The sequence below is a fragment of the Oncorhynchus tshawytscha genome, linkage group LG01, assembly GCF_018296145.1.
Source record: "Oncorhynchus tshawytscha isolate Ot180627B linkage group LG01, Otsh_v2.0, whole genome shotgun sequence".
Classification (NCBI taxonomy): Eukaryota; Metazoa; Chordata; class Actinopteri; order Salmoniformes; family Salmonidae; genus Oncorhynchus; species Oncorhynchus tshawytscha.
In genome coordinates, this window is record NC_056429.1 from 43,015,640 (window position 1) to 43,035,785 (window position 20,146).

Here is a 20,146-nt window from a genome sequence, read left to right on the forward strand (position 1 = left end):
AGTGTGTTGGCAGCAGCCACTCAATGTTAGTGGTGGCTGTAACAGTCTGATGGCCTTGAGATAGAAGCTGTTTTTCAGTCTCTCGGTCCCAGCTTTGATGCACCTGTACTGACCTTGCCTTCTGGATGATAGCGGGGTGAACAGGCAGTGGCTCGGGTGGTTGATGTCCTTGATGATCTTTATGGCCTTCCTGTAAAATCGGGTGGTGTAGGTGTCCTGGAGGGCAGGTAGTTTGCCCCCGGTGATGCGTTGTGCAGACCTCACTACCCTCTGGAGAGCCTTACGGTTGAGGGCGGAGCAGTTGCCGTACCAGGCGGTGATACAGCCCGCCAGGATGCTCTCGATTGTGCATCTGTAGAAGTTTGTGAGTGCTTTTGGTGACAAGCCGAATTTCTTCAGCCTCCTGAGGTTGAAGAGGCGCTGCTGCGCCTTCTTCACGATGCTGTCTGTGTGGGTGGACCAATTCAGTTTGTCTGTGATGTGTATGCCGAGTAACTTAAATCTTGCTACCCTCTCCACTACTGTTCCATTGATGTGGATAGGGGGGTGTTCCCTCTGCTGTTTCCTGAAGTCCACAATCATCTCCTTAGTTTTGTTGACGTTGAGTGTGAGGTTATTTTCCTGACACCACACTCCGAGGGCCCTCACCTCAGAACGCACCCTTGTGGGGCCCCAGTGTTGAGGATCAGCGGGGAGGAGATGTTGTTGCCTACCCTCACCACCTGGGGGCGGCCCGTCAGGAAGTCCAGTACCCAGATGCACAGGGCGGGGTCGAGACCCAGGGTCTCGAGCTTGATGACGAGCTTGGAGGGTACTATGGTGTTGAATGCCGAGCTGTAATCGATGAACAGCATTCTCACATAGGTATTCCTCTTGTCCAGATGGGTTAGGGCAGTGTGCAGTGTGGTTGAGATTGCATCGTCTGTGGACATCGTCTGTGGACCTATTTGGGCGGTAAGCAAATTGGAGTGGGTCTAGGGTGTCAGGTAGGGTGGAGGTGATATGGTCCTTGACCCAGAGTTACCTCTGCTGCAGAGGAGAAGTTCATTACAGTTACCAGCCTCAGAAATTGCAGCCCAAATAAATGCTTCACAGAGTTCAAGTAACAGACACATCTCAACATCAACTGTTCAGAGGAGACTGTGTGAATCAGGCCTTCATGGTTGAATTGCTGCAAAGAAACCACTACTAAAGGACACCAATAATAAGAAGAGACTTGCTTGGGCCAAGAAACCCAAGCAATGGACATTAGACCGGTGGAAATCTGTCCTTTGGTCTGATGAGTCCAAATTTGAGATTTTTGGTTCCGACTGCCGTATCTTTGTGAGATGCAGAGTAGGTGAACGGATGATCTCCGCATATGTGGTTCCCACCGTGAAGCGTGGAGGATGAGGTGTGATGGTGTGGGGGTGCTTTGCTGGTGACACAATCAGTGATTTATTTAGAATTCAAGCCACATTTAAACAGCATGGTTATCACAGCATTCTGCAGTGATACGTCATCCCATCTGGTTTGCGCTTAGTGGGACTATCATTTGTTTTTCAACAGGACAATGACCCAACACACCTCCAGGCTGTGTAAGGACTATTTGACTAAGAAGGAGAGTGATGGAGTGCTGCATCAGATGACCTGGCCTCCACAATCACCCAACCTCAACCCAATTGAAAAGGTTTGGGATGAGTTGGACCGCAGAGTAAAGGAAAAGCAGCCAACAAGTGCACAGCATATGTGGGAACTCCTTCAAGACTGTTGGAAAATCATTCCAGGTGAAGCTGGTTGAGAGAATGAAGAGAGTGTGCATCAAGGCAAAGGGTGGCTACTTTGAAGCATCTCAAATATATTTTAATTTGTTTAACACTTTTTTGGTTACTACATGGTTCCGTGTGTTATTTTATAGTTGTGATGTCTTCACTATTATTCTCCTCTGTAGAAAATAGTACAAAATGTCCAAACCTTTGACTGGTACTGCATATCTTCTTCCCGTGTGTGTGCTTCTAAATTTGTTAAGCCCAACAGCTCCTCACAGAATTCCTCTTTGTTTCGTTATCAAATTTGACAAACACAAGAAGCTGGGCATTATCAGTGTTATTTGTTGATTCACCCAGAACTAATGAACTGCATGGTGCATACTGAATGGCCTCATCAAGTTTTGAAGTTAAATATTCAGCTAATATTTCAGTTCTCCTCATTGCTGTGGAATCTGACAGTGGGATCTGTTTGGCCTTTTCCCTAAACTCATCTTTTTGTTTACCTCCAAGCAAGGTGTCAGCAAGTTCACACATTCATTCTTTACCATCTCAGCATCTGAATTTTGTATTTTCTTCTCCCAAAACCGAAGCTATACTCAGTGAACACTCAATTGCAAGTTCTTGGGCTTTCAGGGATTGACAAGGACTTTGTTGGACATCTCATATTGAGATTTGAGTTGGTTAACCTTGTTTGTTCTCACTTCTGTGTTCAGGGGATACATCTGATCAAATGTACTATGCCTGGTGTCATAATGGCACTTAACATTGACACTTTTCATGAGAGCTTTGGACTCACTGCATATCAGGCACATTGGTTTTGTGCTAGTTGCGGCAGAATGAATAAATACTGTTCCGTCCACTCAACTTTGAACATACGGTTTTCAGAGTCAACTCACTTTTTTTTTTAAAAACAAGCCATATTAACAAAGATACTGGTAACTAAGCTCCTTTAATCTGTGATATTTACAGTTGAACTGCGGTCTAATCTTTCGGTTTCTTTCTGCCTGCTTGTCCCAAGGTTCAACGGAGGATATTTGGATTAATGTGATTGGGTAAGACGCGGCCTCTTGTATTTGCATATAACCACGCGATTGGATTAGACTGGCACTAGTAGCAGTGGGCGTTGCTTCGAGAGAGAGCGAGAACAAGAGGCCGCTGAGCCAGGTATTTTTTTTTTAAAGATGTCTAAAAAATTATGTATTCACTTTTATATAACAAAATGCGACCCGGATTGACCCGTCTCTGAGTCCAGAACCCTGACCGCGGTCCGCAAGTTGAGTTTGGCTGATGTAAGGGATGCTGTGGTAGCATCTAGACTGGTGACGCACAGAGAATCATCATGTAAGGCAGTAGTCAAACTTTTTCTGCAGGGACCCATTCTTTTCACAATAATTTCTTGCGACCCCACCCCACCCCAAATCTAATGACACAACATTGTAGTCGGTAAATTTATATTTTTACATCAACAAATAACCAAATAATCTCTTATCAAAATAAATGTAAATGTACTCAATAAAATTGTCAATTTCAAATGTTTTCTCAAAAATGTTTGCATATTGTTCCATACAAAAATCTGTACTCATACATTTTTGTAAAGAAAAAAAAATGCTTGTATTTACTTTTACTTTGGTGACCCCACTGCAGTTCCACCAAAACCCCAAATTTGTATACCACTGATGTAAGGGATGGTGTGGTAGCATCTACAGACTGGCAGTTAGTGAAAAAATTGATTTGTGCTGGTGTGTGAAATGGTAGATTTTTTTACTTAACTGACTTGCATAGTTAAATAAAGGTTAAGAACACATTCTTATTTACAATGACGGCCTACACTGGCCAAAGCTGGGCCAATTGTGCACCGCCCTATGGGACTCCCAATCACAGCCGGTTGTGGGGCCTCACGATGCGCCTCTAGCACTGAGATGCAGTGCCTTAGACCGCTGCGCTACTCGGGAGCTGGTCAGGTTTACTACAACAGTGATGATGCAAATACTAAAATAATGCCTTGAAATAACTGTGTAACTGGTTAGCAACTACTGTAGTGAATGTAGGACCGGGGAGAGAGGAAGTGTGCCAAAGCCACAGGACTGAGATATAGGCCTCTCTGTGTGTGTGTGTGTGTGAGGCCTATGTGACGCAACAAAGTAAAAGATGCTACCACAGTTTAATAATGTTGTGTGTGTTACCTCGCGTGTGTGTCTCACAAGCCCAGTGTGGCTAAAAGGCTTTCCTCAGTTCTCACTTGTTCAATAAAGCGTAGCATTTCTGTGAGCAGTTCATGCACGTATTGTGGGTGTGTGTTTGCAGTGCTGGTCACGTAGTGTGAATGGATGATCCAAGTTTTGAATGAGCTTGTTCGGTCTGCGACGTGGTGACCTGCATATGCACCATATTTCTGAATGATCCACAAAGCAATAAGAGCTGAGTAGATTGGACAGGAACACAGACACAGCAGGGCCTGACGCTCTGCCACTACTGAGTGGTCGTCTGGTTCTTTAGCTGCCAGGGACATTAAAGAAAGCAGTGCCAATGTACTTAATAACTACTGGCATCATTATTGGAATGGAATAACAATAATGGTTGATCACATTTAAATGAGAATATCATGACTGCATTTTTATGTTCCTAAGCACAAAGCCATGGTCAGAGAATGTAGACTCTATTTCTCTCTATTTTAACATTATATTCCAAACTCCTTTCACAGACATACCAGTAACTAACATGCAGTAATATGCCATGTTGGAACACTTGTGTTATTATGTTAAGGTATCACTCTGCACATAGAGATTGGCGGGACACAATAGCATTTAACTAACCTAAATGCCCTGACTTTGATCCAAATGAAAGTCAATGACAAAAATGAAGATAAAATAATAACATTTTACATGGCCAGTAGAGCAGAGAATTACCAGGGACATCAAGTTACGATATTATCACGATACTTTGCTGCCGATACGATATGTATTGCGATTCTCGCGATTCTATATTTATTGCGATTCGATGTTCCAAACCTATTGCTCACCATATGTCTGCTGCAGAGGGAAAAGAGAGAGTTTTGATCAGTCATGGAAATAAGAGCTGAAAACAAATTGCTTCCCTATGTAAAAAGAAGATGGACAACAAGCTAGGAAGGAAAAGTGCTGGAGTTTTGGTGGAGGTACAGCCAACTAGCTCTGAAATGATATTGTCAAAAAAATAAATAAATCCTGATATGTAACCGTATCGAGCTTCAACTTTCAAATAATTTCGGAGGAGTTTTCTGGACCTCACTAACACTCAAACTCTGGTTACGGCCCTGAACTTAGCATGCAGTCCACAGAGCTTCTGTCTACTAGCACTCATTGCTAGGTTAGCCATGTCCCACTGGGCACACCACGTAATTTCAAAGTGGACATTTTGTTTATATTTCGACGAGACGTTGATCAACGAGATTATTCACCCACTGAAAAAGTGGGCTAGCCTTGAGCTAGGCCCATCTGCCGGCTAGCCGAAGAGGTATACCCGCTAATTCGTGGGCTACAATACCTCTTTTGCCAATTGGCCTGGACCCTTTATTGCCGACACGGAGCCCTGCCAATCCATCATGACTGGTCTGCTGACGTAATCGTCTGATGTGGTTTCAACAGGCTTTTCCGTTACGCTGTCACCGAAGACCAATCTTCTAGCCCCGGATCGCTAGCTTTCTGAACGCTGTGCCTCCCGCTCACCTAGCATAATAGCGACGACCGAACGACACCCTGACTCACCTATTGCTGCTCATTGGACCCGATGTTCACTCGGCTCCACATGCCTCTCTCTAATATCAATATGCCTTGTTTACTGCTGTTTGGGTTAGTTATTATTGTTTAATTTCACTGTAGAGCCCCTAGTCTAGGTCAACATGCCTTAGATAGCTCTTTTGTCACACACCCCACACATGGGGAGACCTCACCTGGCTTAGCTGGTGTCTCCAGAGATGCAAGCTCGCTCATCGTCACTCAATGACTAGGTTTACCCCCAGTGTACTCACATCCTACCATACCCTTGTCTGTACATTATTCCTTGAAACTATTCTACCACGCCCAGAATTCTGCTCCTTTCATTCTCTGTTCCCAACACACTAGACGACCAGTGCTTATAGCCTTTAGCCGTACCCTTATTCTACTCTTTCTACGGTGATGTAGAGGTTAACCCAGGTCCTGGAGCCCCAGCATTACACCTATTCCCCAGGCGCTCTCATTTATTGACTACTGTAACCGTAAAAGCCTTGGCTTCATGCATATTAACATCAGAAGCCTCCTCCCTAAATGTGTTTTATTCACTGCTTTAGCACACTCCGCCAACCCTGATGTCCTAGCCGTGTCTGAATCCTGGCTTAGGAAGGCCACCAAAAATTTCCATCCCAAACTACAACATCTTCCATCAAAATAGAACTGACAAGGGGGGCGGAGTTGCAATCTACTGCAGAGATAGTTTGACAGAACTCTGAAGGCAATCCAGGTCTGTGCCCAAACAGCTTGAGCTTCTACTCTTAAAAATCCACCTTTACAGAAATAAGTCTCTCACGGTTGCCGCTTGTTATAGACCCCCCTCAGCCCCTAGCTGTGCCCTGGACACCATATGTGAATTGATGGCTCACCATCTATCTTCAGAGTTCGTACTGTTCGGTGACCTAACCTGGGATATGCTTAGCATTGCAGATATTAGCAGAACAGATATAGTCCTTGGTTCACTCCAGACTTGACTGCCCTTGACCAGCACAAAAATATCCTGTGGCATACTGCATTAGCATCAAATAGCCCTCGCGATTTTCAACTTTTCAGGGAAGTCAGGAACCAATATACAGTTAGGAAAGCTAAGGCTAGCTTTTTCAAGCAGAAATTTGCATCCTGTAGCACTAAATCCAAAAAGTTTTGGGACACCGTAAAATCCATGGAGAATAAGAGCACCTCATCCCAGCTTCCCACTGCACTGAGGCTAGGAAACACTGTCACCACCGATAAATTTACAATAATTGAGAATTTCAATAAGCATTTTCTACGGCAGGCCATGCTTTCCACCTGGCTACCCCGGCCAACAGCCCTGCACCCCGCAGCAACTTGCCCCCCCCCAAATCCAAAATTATATATCTAGAATTGGCTTCCTATTTCGCAACAAAACCTCCTTCACTCATGCTGCCAAACATACCCTCGTAAAACTGGCTATCCTACCGATCCTTGACTTCGGCAATTGTCTCCAACACTCTACTCAGCAAATTAGATGTAGTCTATCACAGTGCCATCCATTTTGTCACCAAAGCCCCATATACTACCCACCACTGCGACGTGTATGCTCTCGTTGGCTGGCCCTCACTACTTATTTGTTGCCAAACCCACTGGCTCCAGATCATCTATAAGTCTTTTCTAGGTAAAGCCCCACCTTATCTCAGCTCACTGGTCACTATAGAAACACCCACAGGTAGCACTCGCTCCAGCAGGTATATTTCACTGGTCATCGCCAAAGCCAACACCTGCTTTGGTCGCCTTTTCTTCCAGTTCTCTGCTGCCAATGACTGGAACGAATTGCAAATATCTCCCTCACTAACTTTAAGCATCAGCTGTCAGAGCAGCCTACCGATCACTGTACTTGTACACAGCCCATCTGTAAATAGCACACCCAAATACCTCATCCCCATATTGATATTTATTTTTTGCTCTTTTGCACCCCAGTATCTCCACTTGCACATCATCATCTGCACATCTATCACTCCAGTGTTAATGCTAAATTGTAATTATTTCACCACTATGGCCTATTTATTGCCTTACCTCCCTTATCTTACTACATTTGCACACACTGTACATAGATGTTTCTATTGTGTTATTGACCGTATGTTTGTTTATCCCATGTGTAACTCTGTTATTTTTGTCGCACTGTTTGCTTTATCCTAGCCAGGTCGCAGTTGTAAATGATAACTTGTTCTCAACTGGCCTACCTGGTTAAATAAAAATTAAATAAAGAAATGTTGAAAATTGGTTACAGTGATATGACATATTCCTGTGGTTGAAAGTTCACCGTCAAAACAACAGTTGACATTGATTACTTTTTCAAATCCAATGTATTTTCCACGTAGATTCCTTGTCACAATACGTTGACAAATGCTCGGTGACTTCCTCAATGATGTAATTTCTTTCTATTCTGTCCAATTCTACCACCGCTTTTGGAACGAGTGGAAAAGGAATTCTGAGTGGCGAAGTCAGGGAATAGGGGACTGCATCCGGCCTAAATCAATCTTAACTGGTTCACAGTTCAGTAACACATCTGCATTGATCTCGTCTCCTCTGAGGATCAAACCCATCTGGCATGCAACAGTTCTGCTTGTATATGGTCACAAAGATCCAGAATTTGTACTTTTATTATGTTTTGCTCGGTTGTGGTTTGGAATTTTCCCACGCAATCAATCTGCCACCTGGGCTGCAGAAGCCTTGTTCAGTGTTGACCAGCTGAGGGCACTGTGGCAAGCTCTATTACTTGCTCGAAGACATCACTGTAATAGCTGTGTCAACTTTACGTGTGCCATTCACTGGGAGCTTAACATGACTCTTCATCAGAATCGGACGGCCTTGTAATTGACCCTAAAATAATGTTATTTGCTTTTCTTCTTCATTTTCTTCAGTTATTTCATCGACCATTTTTGTTTTGCATGCAATCTCACAGTGCCCCATTTTGTTACACTACCAGCATCTTTTATTGCGCGCTGGACAATTTTTACTGACATCATGGCTGCGTTCACAACGTGATTAATTTCCATATTTTGATTATTTTGCTTGAACTGTTTACCCTGTCCGCCTGTATTATTTTTAGAATGTTTGTAACGCTGTGGTTTGTCTCACCTCGTCAACTTCATTATGGGCTCCGGCGCACATGTCTGTGTGTTGCTTCTTTATTTGCTCTGACTGGCATGCAATTTCAATCGCCTTCGCCAGTGTCAGGCTCCAGTTGTAACTTTTGTGAAACATCACTGTCCATAATGCCAATCACAATCCTGTCCCTTATTTGTTAGCCCTTTGTAATGCCAAACTCGCAGTGTTCAGGTAGCTCATTTAGATTCCTCACAAACTATAAAAACAGCCTCTCCCCCTTTTTTAATCCGCTTAAGGCCCGCATGGACTGTGTGATTTTAGAAGTGATTTTAAAATGTCCACGTTGTTGGCGAATTCTAAAGTTGGAAACAATCTTTGGACGTCTTGGCCAGGGGCAGATTGGACCATTTATGTTGGGTGGGCTGGTAAAAATGAACACCCACAAAAACATATTGTTTATATAAAGTACCAGTCAAAGGTTTGGACACACCTACTCATTGAAGTTTACTTATTTAAAAAACTTGTTGGCTGTTTTTCTTTTGTTCTGCAGTCCAACTCATCCCAAATCATCACAACCAGGTTGTGGTCAGGTGATTGTGGCGGCCAGGTCATCTGATGCAGCACTCCATCACTCTCCTTCTTGGTCAAATAGCCCTTGCACAGCCTAGAGGCGTGTTTTGGGTCATTGTCCTGTTGAAAAACAAATGATAGTCCTACTAAGCGCAAACCTGATGGAATGACGTATCGCTGCAGAATGCTGAGGTAGCCATGCTGGTTAAGTGTACATTGACTTCTAAATAAATTACCCATAGTGTCACCAGCAAAGCACCCACACCATAACACCTCCTCCTCCATGATTCACAGTGGGAGCCACACATGCGGAGATCATCCGTTCACCTACTCAGCATCTCACAAAGACACAGTGGTTGGAACAAAATAAATCTCATATTTGGACTCAAAAGGACACTGGTCCTCCACTGGTCTAATGTATATTGCTCGTATTTCTTGGCCCAAGCAAGTCTCTTCTTATTATTGGTGTCCTTTAGTAGTGGTTACTCTGCAGCAATTCAACCATGAAGGCCTGATTCACGCAGTCTCCTCTGAACAGTTGCTGTTGAGATGTGTCTGTTACTTGAACTCTGCCTGGCTTAGGTGTAGTTAAACTAATGACGGACTGTCGGATCTCTTTGCTTATTTGAGCCGTTCTTGTCATAATATGGATTTGGTATTTTACTAAATAGGGCTATCTTCTGTATACCACCCTTACCTTGTCACAACACAACTGACACATTAAACAACTGATGCATCAAACGCATTAACCTTTTCACATGCGAGTTCCAAATATTTCTAACAGTCGCCCCAGCGAGAGTTGTTTTATGCACGAGATGTCAGAATGCACTCACTGTTCCAAAATGTGATTATTACACAACAGGACAGTTAATACGTCAACAAAAAGCGAATTCATATTGTAGTTTCTGTCAGCTGAGAGTTATAAACATATGACCGCTTGTGTTACTTCAATCTTTCTTTAGTTAGTGCTCGGATAAATGTAGCCTACATTTTCCGGTTTGGATGATTGTGTTATGCTGTAGCTACTTCTGTGAATGTCTGAACATTGCATTCAAAAATAAACCGATCACATTCTGGGCATAACTTTGTAAGGACCATGTTTGTGTAAAATGTTTGTGATAAAAAGTGTTGCCAGCTCAAATGCTGATTGTTGCGTCAATCGAAAATGGATGTTCTAAATAAGCGTTCTAATCACACCGGTTTGATCTTACACAACAGGGACCGATATAGAATGACCACACCCATTTGTTGGTATGTGTGAAAAGGTTAAGAAGCAAAGACAATCCCCAAATTAACTGTTAATTGGAAATGCATTCCAGGTGACTACCTCATGAAGTTGGTTGAGAGAATGCCAAGTGTGCAAAGCTGTCATCAAGGCAAAAGGTGGCTACTTATGCACATCTGTAAGCATAGCAGCAAAGGCTGGACAAAAGAATGCATCTCTTCTTTTGTTTTAATATGTTAAAATGCTATATACAGCATCTTATGTACATAAATGGACATTATAAAAAGGGCCATATTTTTTTCTAATAAAACAATTATACAATTAAAACGGTATGGGCCGTTTGGGTATGGGTAGCTAGCTATGCTGAACTTGAATGATTGTTATCCAACATTAGCATTCATTTTAGTTGTCAATCAAATGTATTTGGCATCCGTGACAGTAAGGGAGAAGCGCCCATCCATGTAAGAGACTAGCTAGCAACATTTTCAGATATTATACGTTTCTAATTTTGTTAGAAAGTAATTTTAATTTCAAGTTGAAGTGTACTGTTGTTAGCTAGCTAGCTAACGTTAGCTGGCTGGCTGGCTAGCTAACGCCACGTGTATGATCTGTGTAGCAATATTATTTGGATCTCAGAAGCATTTGCATTGCTAGTTAGAGCCTAATGTTAGCTAGCTAAAATTGAACATGGTTGGTTAGCTACCTGCAGGGTAGTAAATGTTATGAGTTGGGATAATGGTTCATTGTTTAGCTAGCTAGCTACATGTCTAAACAAAAGACTCTGCTATGCAAGTCACTATTTCAACACAAGGTTTATGATGTCTATCGACAGTTGTCGCAGTGACATAGCTGGTAAATTCACTCTGGCTATCTATTCCAATTTCAGAGCACTCTCATCTGAGTGTGCCAGAGCGCAGAATAACTGATGAATTTACGAACTCTCAACACCTTTTGAACATGGACAGTGTCAGTAAACGTTGGCAAAAATGTTTTAATTAAATTGTTTCCAGCAGCACAGTTGCAGTCACCAATGCTCTGGATAACATAAAAACAGCTTAACCAGCTCTGCTAGGGCGAGTAAAATGGTAGCTAGCAAACGTTAACCAGTTAGCTTGGGCGTTTGACTGCTGTTGTTAGATCAGAACGCTCGGATCAACCTTACTTTTCGGCCAGAGCGCACACTGGACGCTCTGGCCGGAAAGTAAGGTTGTTCCGAGTGTTCTGACCTAACAACGCTCCAAGAGCGAAACACTCTGAATTTACAAATGGACAATCTGACAACGCTCTGAGTTTACAAACATCCAGACAACACTCTGGCACTCCAGATGAAATTTACAAACACACCTGTAGTATAAGCCAACCTTTAGTCTTGAAATCTTTGGTTGTTTAGTACATAGCCTCATGTGAATCCTGAAAGAGATTGGTGGAGCTAAAACTTAAAATGGTGTAAACGATGCTGAATGGGTGTAGACAAAGAAGAGCTCTCCAGTAGGTATCAAAATATTCAAGGTCCATTTGCTCAAAAGTGAGGTTAAAAGTTTATCAACTTACTTTTCCATTGTTCCTCAACTGTAGTGTATGATATACACTGCTCAAAAAAATAAAAGGGAACACTAAAATAACACATGCTAGATCTGAATGAAATATTCTTATTATCTACTTTTGTCTTTACATAGTTGAATGTGCTGACCACAAAATCACACAAAAATTATCAATGGAAATCAAATGTATCAACCCATGGAGGTCTGGATTTGGAGTCACACTCAAAATTAAAGTGGAAAACCACACTACAGGCTGATCCAACTTTGATGTACTGTCCTTAAAACAAGTCAAAATGAGGCTCAGTACTGTGTGTGGCCTCCACGTGCCTGTATGACCTCCCTACAATGCCTGGGCATGCTCCTGATGAGGTGGCGGATGGTCTCCTGGGATCTCCTCCCAGACCTGGACTAAAGCATCCGCCAACTCCTGGCCAGTCTGTGGTGCAACGTGGCGTTGGTGGATGGAGTGAGACATGATGTCCCAGATGTGCTCAATTGGATTCAGGTCTGGGGAACGGGCGGGCCAGTCCATAGCATCAATGTCTTCCTCTTGCAGGAACTGCTGACACACTCCAGCCACATGAGGTCTAGTATTGTCTTGCATTAGGAGGAACCCAGGGCCAACCGCACCAGCATATGGTCTCACAAGGGTTCTGAGGATCTCATCTCGGTACCTAATGGCAGTCAGGCTACCTCTGGCGAGCACATGGAGGGCTGTGTAATACTCCACCCAAAATTACAACATGCCATGAAAGGCTCGGGACGAAGCCCAAAACAAACACGTACACAAAAACACAGGGATATAACCCAAAGAAAAGAGGGAGGTTAAATCTCTAATAAATACACAGGGCATGACCCGTAATAACGAGTACACAATACACGCAGCACGAAAGCCAAAACAACAAAGCACAGGTACTCACGAGACCAACGGACATGGGAACAATAAATGACAAAACAATGGTGAACAGAGGACACATATATACAATTACTTAACAGGGGGAATGGAAACCTGATGTGTGTAATGACACAGTTCAGTGACGCCTAGAGGCCAGTGACGTAGACCTCCGGAGCTGGTGCACGGAATGAGCAGCAATAACGGGGGAATCCGTGACACAGAGTTGGGCCTAATGAATTTATTTCAATTGACTGATTTCTTTATATGAACTGTAACTCAGTAAAATTGTTGCATGTTGAGTTTATATTTTGTTCAGTATATGTATGTGTGCCTATATAGGCATGATTATTTTATTTTGCTACAACAAATATAGTATCTTATAGGCCATGTGGGATGGCCATCCTAATGATGCATGACACTATAATAATAAAATAAATCAACTCAAATTGTATTTGCTTTAAACATGAGGTGGTTAAAAAATATGAGACGGACCATGTCTCGCCAGTCAGTGGCAGGGTCTACAGAAAATTACTGACTACAAAAGGAAAACCAACCACGTCACGGAAACCGACGTCTTGCTTCCGGGCAAGCTAAACACCTTCTTCGAGGATAATACAGTGCCAAAGACGAGGGACCGCTATCAAGGACTGTGGGCTCTCCTTCTCCGTGGCCAACGTGAGTAAGACATTTAAGTGTGTTAACCCTCGCAAGGCTGCCGGCCCAGACGGCATCCCGAGCCGCATCCTCAGAGCATGCGCAGACCAGCTGGCTGGAGTGTTTACAGACATATTCAATCTCTCCCTATCCCAGTCTACTGTCCCCCCATGCATCAAGATGTCCACTATTGTTCCTGTACCCAAGAAAGCAAAGGTAACTGAACCGTAGCCCCGTAGCACTCACTTCTGTCATCATGAAGTGCTTTGAGAGACTAGTCAAGGATCATATCACCTCTACCTTACCTCACACCGTAGAACCACTTCAATTTGCTTACGGCCCCAATAGATCCACAGACGATGTAATCGCCATAACACTGCACACTGCCCTCTTCCATCTGGACAATAGGAATACCTATGTTAGAATGCTATTCATTGACTATAGCTCAGCATTTAACACCATAGTACCCTACAAGCTCGAGGCCCTGGGTCAGAATCCCACCCTGTGCAACTGGGTCCTGGACTTTCTGACGGGCCACGCCCAGGTGGTGAAGGTAGGAAAAAAAACACCTCCACTTCTCTGATACTCAGCACAGGGGCCCCACGAAGATGCGTGCTCAGCCCCCTCTTGTACTCCCTGTTCACCCATGACTGCGTGGCCACACACACCTCCAACTCAATCATCAAGTTTGCAGATGACAACAGTAGTAGGCCTGATTACCAACAATGATGGAGACAGCCTACAGAAGGAGGTGAGGGCCCTGGGAGTGTGGTGCCAGGAAAATAACCTCTCACCCAAAGTCAACAAAACAAAGGAGCTGATTGTGGAATTCAGGAAACAGCAGAGGGACCACCCCCCTATCCACATTGACGGGACAGCAGTGGAGAAGTTCCTCTGCGTACACATCACTGACAAACTGAAATGGTCCGCCACACAGACAGTATGGTGAAGAAGGCGCCACGTGCAGTGATGTAGGCTTGTGTGGATAAAATGGAAGGGACGAATTCTTGTCCCAGTCCGGCCCTGGTCTTTGGCTTGTTCAGTGTGACAAGGTCTAGGTCTGCCACTTAAGTACCACTAGGTGTGGTCATAGGCTCCAACAAAGTTCTGTCAGTGTCAAAAATGTAGCCTTTATCATGTAGTGTGGCAGGTATTATGAGCCGATCCCAGTGACTGACCAATAGGAACACGGCCGGCACTGATTATGCAGTCAGATTAATATAATGGGTTGATTTAAACCAGATGATTTCCTAATAATCCTGTTTACATGTCATTTCTGAAATCAGGCTACCTGATGGGTTTTTGATAAAGGAATAAAAATGTCAATCAAAATAAACATTCTACCAATGCGACCATGTTCGTTTTGGGAATCCTATTTGATTCTTAGTTTGGACTTATAAAGTTTGTATGCGAAACTATTTCTAAAATAGATACTTTTCCAAATTCACTTCACACCTGCATATTGTAAGAGGGATGCTGGTGCTGGCACATGTGCAGATCAAACACGATGCTGCAGCTGACATAGCCTAGATCGGCTGACGTAGCCTCGCAAGCCAATTGCAGAATGTGACGACAAACTGAAGTAAATTGTACAATCAGGCCAGGTTGAAATCAAGATTTTAATTTTGTAAAGCCAGGCTATATGACTATCAAAATCCTAACATTGTTGAGCCTCTCACATTAAACAACTCCTGTGGGTTTTTTGTCTTGCCAACGTAGGGGTGCGCACACTAAATTGTGTGGCCGCGACAGGGTCACACACTACAAGATTCTTCACTTGGCCGTGAGGATTCTCAATACCACGCAGTTAACCTAATAAAGGATGAGTTATGGCTCAAAGCAGGCTCAAAAAACTTTCAGTCAGACATTCACGTGTGCCATGTACACAGGTGAAATATCTAGCCAATACATTTTGAATTGAATAACACTGTATTAGGGATGACCATGGAGGCAATGAGAAACACTGAGCTAGGTTGCAAACAAGAAGGGGTTTTATTCTCAATTTTAAAAAATACAAATAATTACAAGAGGAAATAAACCAAAACGTGCTTTAAAATAGATAAAATGGATAACTGAACTGAAATGAAAAAACAGACTGTCCTATAAATTCTCAACTTAAAAATGAACTGACGTCTAAGGTACAGGGACAAAACGGACATACATCATAATTCATCTGACAAGGGGTTGACACAGAATACACTACCAAAATTCATCCCAAAGGTGTTCGATGTGATTGAGGTCACGGCTCTGTGCAGGCCAGTCAAGTTCTTCCACATTGATCTTGACAAAACTATTTCTGTATGGACCTCGGCTTGTGCACAGGGGCATTGTCATGCTGAAACAGGAAAGCGCCTACCACAAACTCTTGCCTCATAGTTGGAAGCACAGAATTGTCTAGAATGTCATTGTATGCTGTATTGTTAAGATGTCCCTTCATTGGAACTAAAGGGCCTAGCCCGAACAATGAAAAACAGCCTCAGACCATTATTCCTCCTCTATCAAACTTTACAGTTGGCACTATGCATTCGGGCAGATAGCGTTTGCCTGGCATCCGCCAGACCCAGATTTGTCTGTCGGACTGCCAGATGGTGAAGCGTGATTCATCACTCCAGAGAGCGCGTTTCCACTGCTCCAGAGTCTAATGAGGTGAGCTTTACACCACTCCAGCCGACGCTTGGCATTGCGCATGGTGATCTTAGGCTTGTGTGTGGCTGCTCGGCCATGGAAACCCATTTCATGAAGCTCCTGACAAATAGTTTGTGTGCTGACGTTTCAACCGAGGACAGATGATTTTTACGAGCTACACGCTTCTGCGGTCTTGTTCTGTGAGCTTGTGTGACCTACCACTTCGCAGCTTAACCGTTGTTGCTCCTAGACGTTTCCACTTCACAATAACAGCACTTACAGTTGACCGGGGCAGCCCACCATTGCAACCCCAGCAAAATCATATTTTTTAACCACACTATGTTGAGGTAAAAATGTGATTATAATGCTTGTATAGATGTCAACCCCAATACATGTTCATGTCATCAATCAATTGCATTAGTTAAAAACTACTTGGACTACCACCACCAATTTCTGTATGCTATCTATGTTACAAGCGTATACGAATGGCAGTTAGCATTTAGCAGTTTTCCTGAAAAGTGTCTTCTAAATGTTACCTAGTGAAAAAAGCCAAATATGTCAAAATCAGATTTTCCACTTTGTGGGCCTGTTACAATGAATCAATCATAATGGATTTGACAAATATCCACTTATTTGGACAGAAGATTTGTTGAATGTGCGCCAATCCATGTGCACCAATCGCATCTATTCCGTTTACCTCCCCGATCTCTTTCCAGGAGTTCAAAAACATTTTTGTGTCTTTGAAATCCCTATGAGGTATCAAAAATATGCTTTTGATTTGTGAACTTTTGTCAAAGTTCTCCATGTTTGTTGTCAAGGAAGTGTGATGCAGCAATGGTGGTGGCAGCATCATGCGGCAGGGACTGGGAGACTAGTCAGGATCGAGGGAAAGATGAACAGACCCTTGATGAAAACCTGCTCCAAAGCACTCAGGACCTCAGACTGGGTCGAAGGTTTACCTTCCAAAAGGACAACGACCCTAAGCACACAGCCAAGGCAACGCAGGAGTGGCTTCGGGACAAGTCTCTCAATGTCCTTAAGTGACCCAGCCAGAGCCTGGACTTGAACCCAATCGAACATCTCTGGAGAGATCTGAAAATAGCTGTGCAGCGACGCTCCCCATCCAACCTGACAGAGCTTGAGAGGATCTGCAGAGAATAATGGGACAAACCCCAAATACAGATGTGCCAAGCTTGTAGAGTCATAAACAAGAAGACTTGAGGCTGTAATCGCTGCCAAATGTGCTGCAACAAAGTATAAAGTAAAGGGTCTGAATACTTACATAAATGTGAAATTTCTGTTGTTGTTTTTTATACATTTGCTAACATTTCTAAAAACCAGTTTTTGCTTTGTCATTATTGGATATTTAACCAATTTTAGAATAAAGTTGTAACAAAATAAAATGTGAGAAAAGTCAAGGGGTCTGAATACTTTCCGTATGAAGTGTGTATATACAATAGCCCAGGCCAATGAAGCGACACACAGATTGATATAGCCTCCTAATATGGCACAATCTGTGTGTCGCTTTATTGGCCTGGGCTATTTTTTCTTTGAATTCAAGACCAGATTTATCTCAGTTTGTCAAAGTAGTCACTATTTCAGTCATTTGTGTGCTATTGAAAAACATTCAGCTGATGTCTTCTATCATGTATATAATATAACATTTGAAGAAATGCGTTTTTGAAAGGCAATTCACAAATGTTCCCCATATGTGGAAATCGTAAAAATGCGTCTGCTCAAGTGGAGTCTATGCCACATTGCAAAAGTTATTATGCCTTTATTATTAAATGGATTTTTCTTCAATAGTAAATGTACCACACATCGAATTGCATCGTGGTGCACGGATTTGCATCTTGGTGCACGGATTTGTTTACATGAAATTATAATTTGCACGGAACCCCCCCCCTCACGGCCTATGATTTCTTAACCAGGCCCTGTTCAGAGCGTTCAAGCAATGCATTCCGCCACGACTTGTTTACAATCTAGTCAGGTTGCGGTCACAACTAGACCTCGTTTCAAATGTATCAAGAAATAGTAGTATTTGTATGCCTAGCAATCAACCAATGTACTGTTTTTACAGCACACTGTTACAAGTCTCATTCACAAATGACAGCTACAATAAGCCCCTTATGATGAACGACATGTGAACGAGATGCTTGTAGAATCATGACTCTTTAGAGAGTTTTCAGTTCATCGTTCGCGGGTAGAGGTACTGCATGCTCTGGGCATTACAGACACAATTGAACGAAATGAGTCGAAAGATTTGTTATTTTTACTGAACGAGTCGAAAAGATCCGAGACAGTAAAAAGAGCCTAACTTCTCATCACTAGTAGCCTACTCATCGCTAGGTTAGTCATGTTAGCCGAATCTGCTAGATTGGAATCATCCGGTTAAGGTTGCTGTGCATAATCAATCCCAGATAGATCAGACATCACTATTTGCCATATATCTTCAGTGGTTGATCATTTTATGAATCGCATAAAGGTAATTCAAAAATAGGCTATGTCCTACATAATAGGCCTAATGTGTTTGTATTGTAAAAAACATGCAACATAGAAGAATGCCAGTTATTTTTCCACTTACCTTGAGAAGAGTATCAGCTCATAAATCCAGGAAAATATGTCATCCTATGCAGAAGTACTGTTCCACTGTATATGAGGAGCAGGAGGTGCTAAACACTGACTCACGAAAAACGTACTCACCCCTGTAGCGCAACTCAACTTCCAGCTGTAATAATTAAGGAAGTCAGAACTTTTGGGGGGACAAATCGAAACCTGAAATGTGGCGCATGGGTTGTATTAGAGAAATTATTATAGGCTAACCTAACGTTACTTATCTGACCACAAATGCGTCCCATGGGAGAAGGCGACAGAAATTGCAGAGAAACCCCGATAGAGAAGTAACCTGCAGATATTTAAATTCCTTTGGTAACCTTGGTACGCCGCTACATGCGTAGGGTACGCAATAATTTCCAAAAGAGCGCCCCTGCTTCCATCTTGGTTCCACCAGCAGCGCAAACGACAAAGTGACTCTGTATGGTAACGCGGAAACCTTTCAAATAAAAGCCTGCATTTAAAAATGTCAATGTCGATAACTAATTCAAAAGATATTACATTTTAATCAATGGCCTTTTTATTGTGCTTATTCCGCAAGAAGGAATTTATGAAAACAACGAGAAATTTTAATTTAAAAAATCAATTGGGTACTTTAAAAAACTGTTTTAAAGTCACCATTGGCCTCATGGTAAAATCCCTGTAAGTGCAGCCAAAGGTGCTTCTACAAAGTATTGACTCAGGGGTGTGAATACTTACTGTATATAAATGAGATATTTCTGAATTTCATGTTCAATACATTTGCAAAGGTTTCTAAAAACATTTTTTCACTTTGTCATTATGGGGTATTGTGTTTAGATGGGTGAGAAAAAAATGTAATCCCTTTTGAATTCAGGCTGTAACACAACAAAACGTGTTATTTGATAACTGGTTGACCCTCCTTTGGCAGCAATAACCTCAACCAAACATTTTCTGTAGTTGCGGATCAGACCTGAACAATGGTCAGGAAGAATTTTGGACCATTCCTCTTTACAAAACTGTTTCAGTTCAGCAATGTTTTGGGGATGTCTGTTATGAACTGCTTTCTTGCCACAGCATCTCAATCGTTTTTTATTTATGTTATTTTTTATTTCACCTTTATTTAACCAGGTAGGCTAGTTGAGAACAAATTCTCATTTACAACTGGGACCTGGCCAAGGTAAAGCAAAGCAGGTAGACACATACAACAACACAGAGTTAGACATGGAATAAACAAACATACAGTCAATAATACAGTAGAAAAAAGTCTATATACAGTGTGTGAAAATGAGGTAAGATACGAGAGGTAAGGAAATAAATAGGACATGGTGGCGAAGTAATTCCAATATAGCAATTAAACACTGGAATAGTAGATGTGCAGAAGATGAATGTGCAAGTAGAGATACTGGGGTGCAAAGGAGAAAGATAAATAAATAAATAAATACAGTATGGGGATGAGGTAGTTGGATGGGCTTTGTACAGGTGCAGTGATCTGTGAGCTG

General features: G+C 42.6%; 1 protein-coding gene across 1 annotated transcript in view; it reads right to left on the reverse strand.

The window, feature by feature from the left end:
- LOC112250949 (cytosolic phospholipase A2) overlaps nucleotides 1–19,088 on the reverse strand; it is a 55,934-nt gene extending 36,846 nt beyond the window's left edge. The window contains exon 1 of the mRNA XM_024421520.2: nucleotides 18,658–19,088. The gene's annotated coding sequence lies outside the window, so the exon portion shown is untranslated. The remainder of the gene's footprint in view (nucleotides 1–18,657) is intronic.
- Between the last annotated feature and the right edge of the window lie 1,058 nt (nucleotides 19,089–20,146).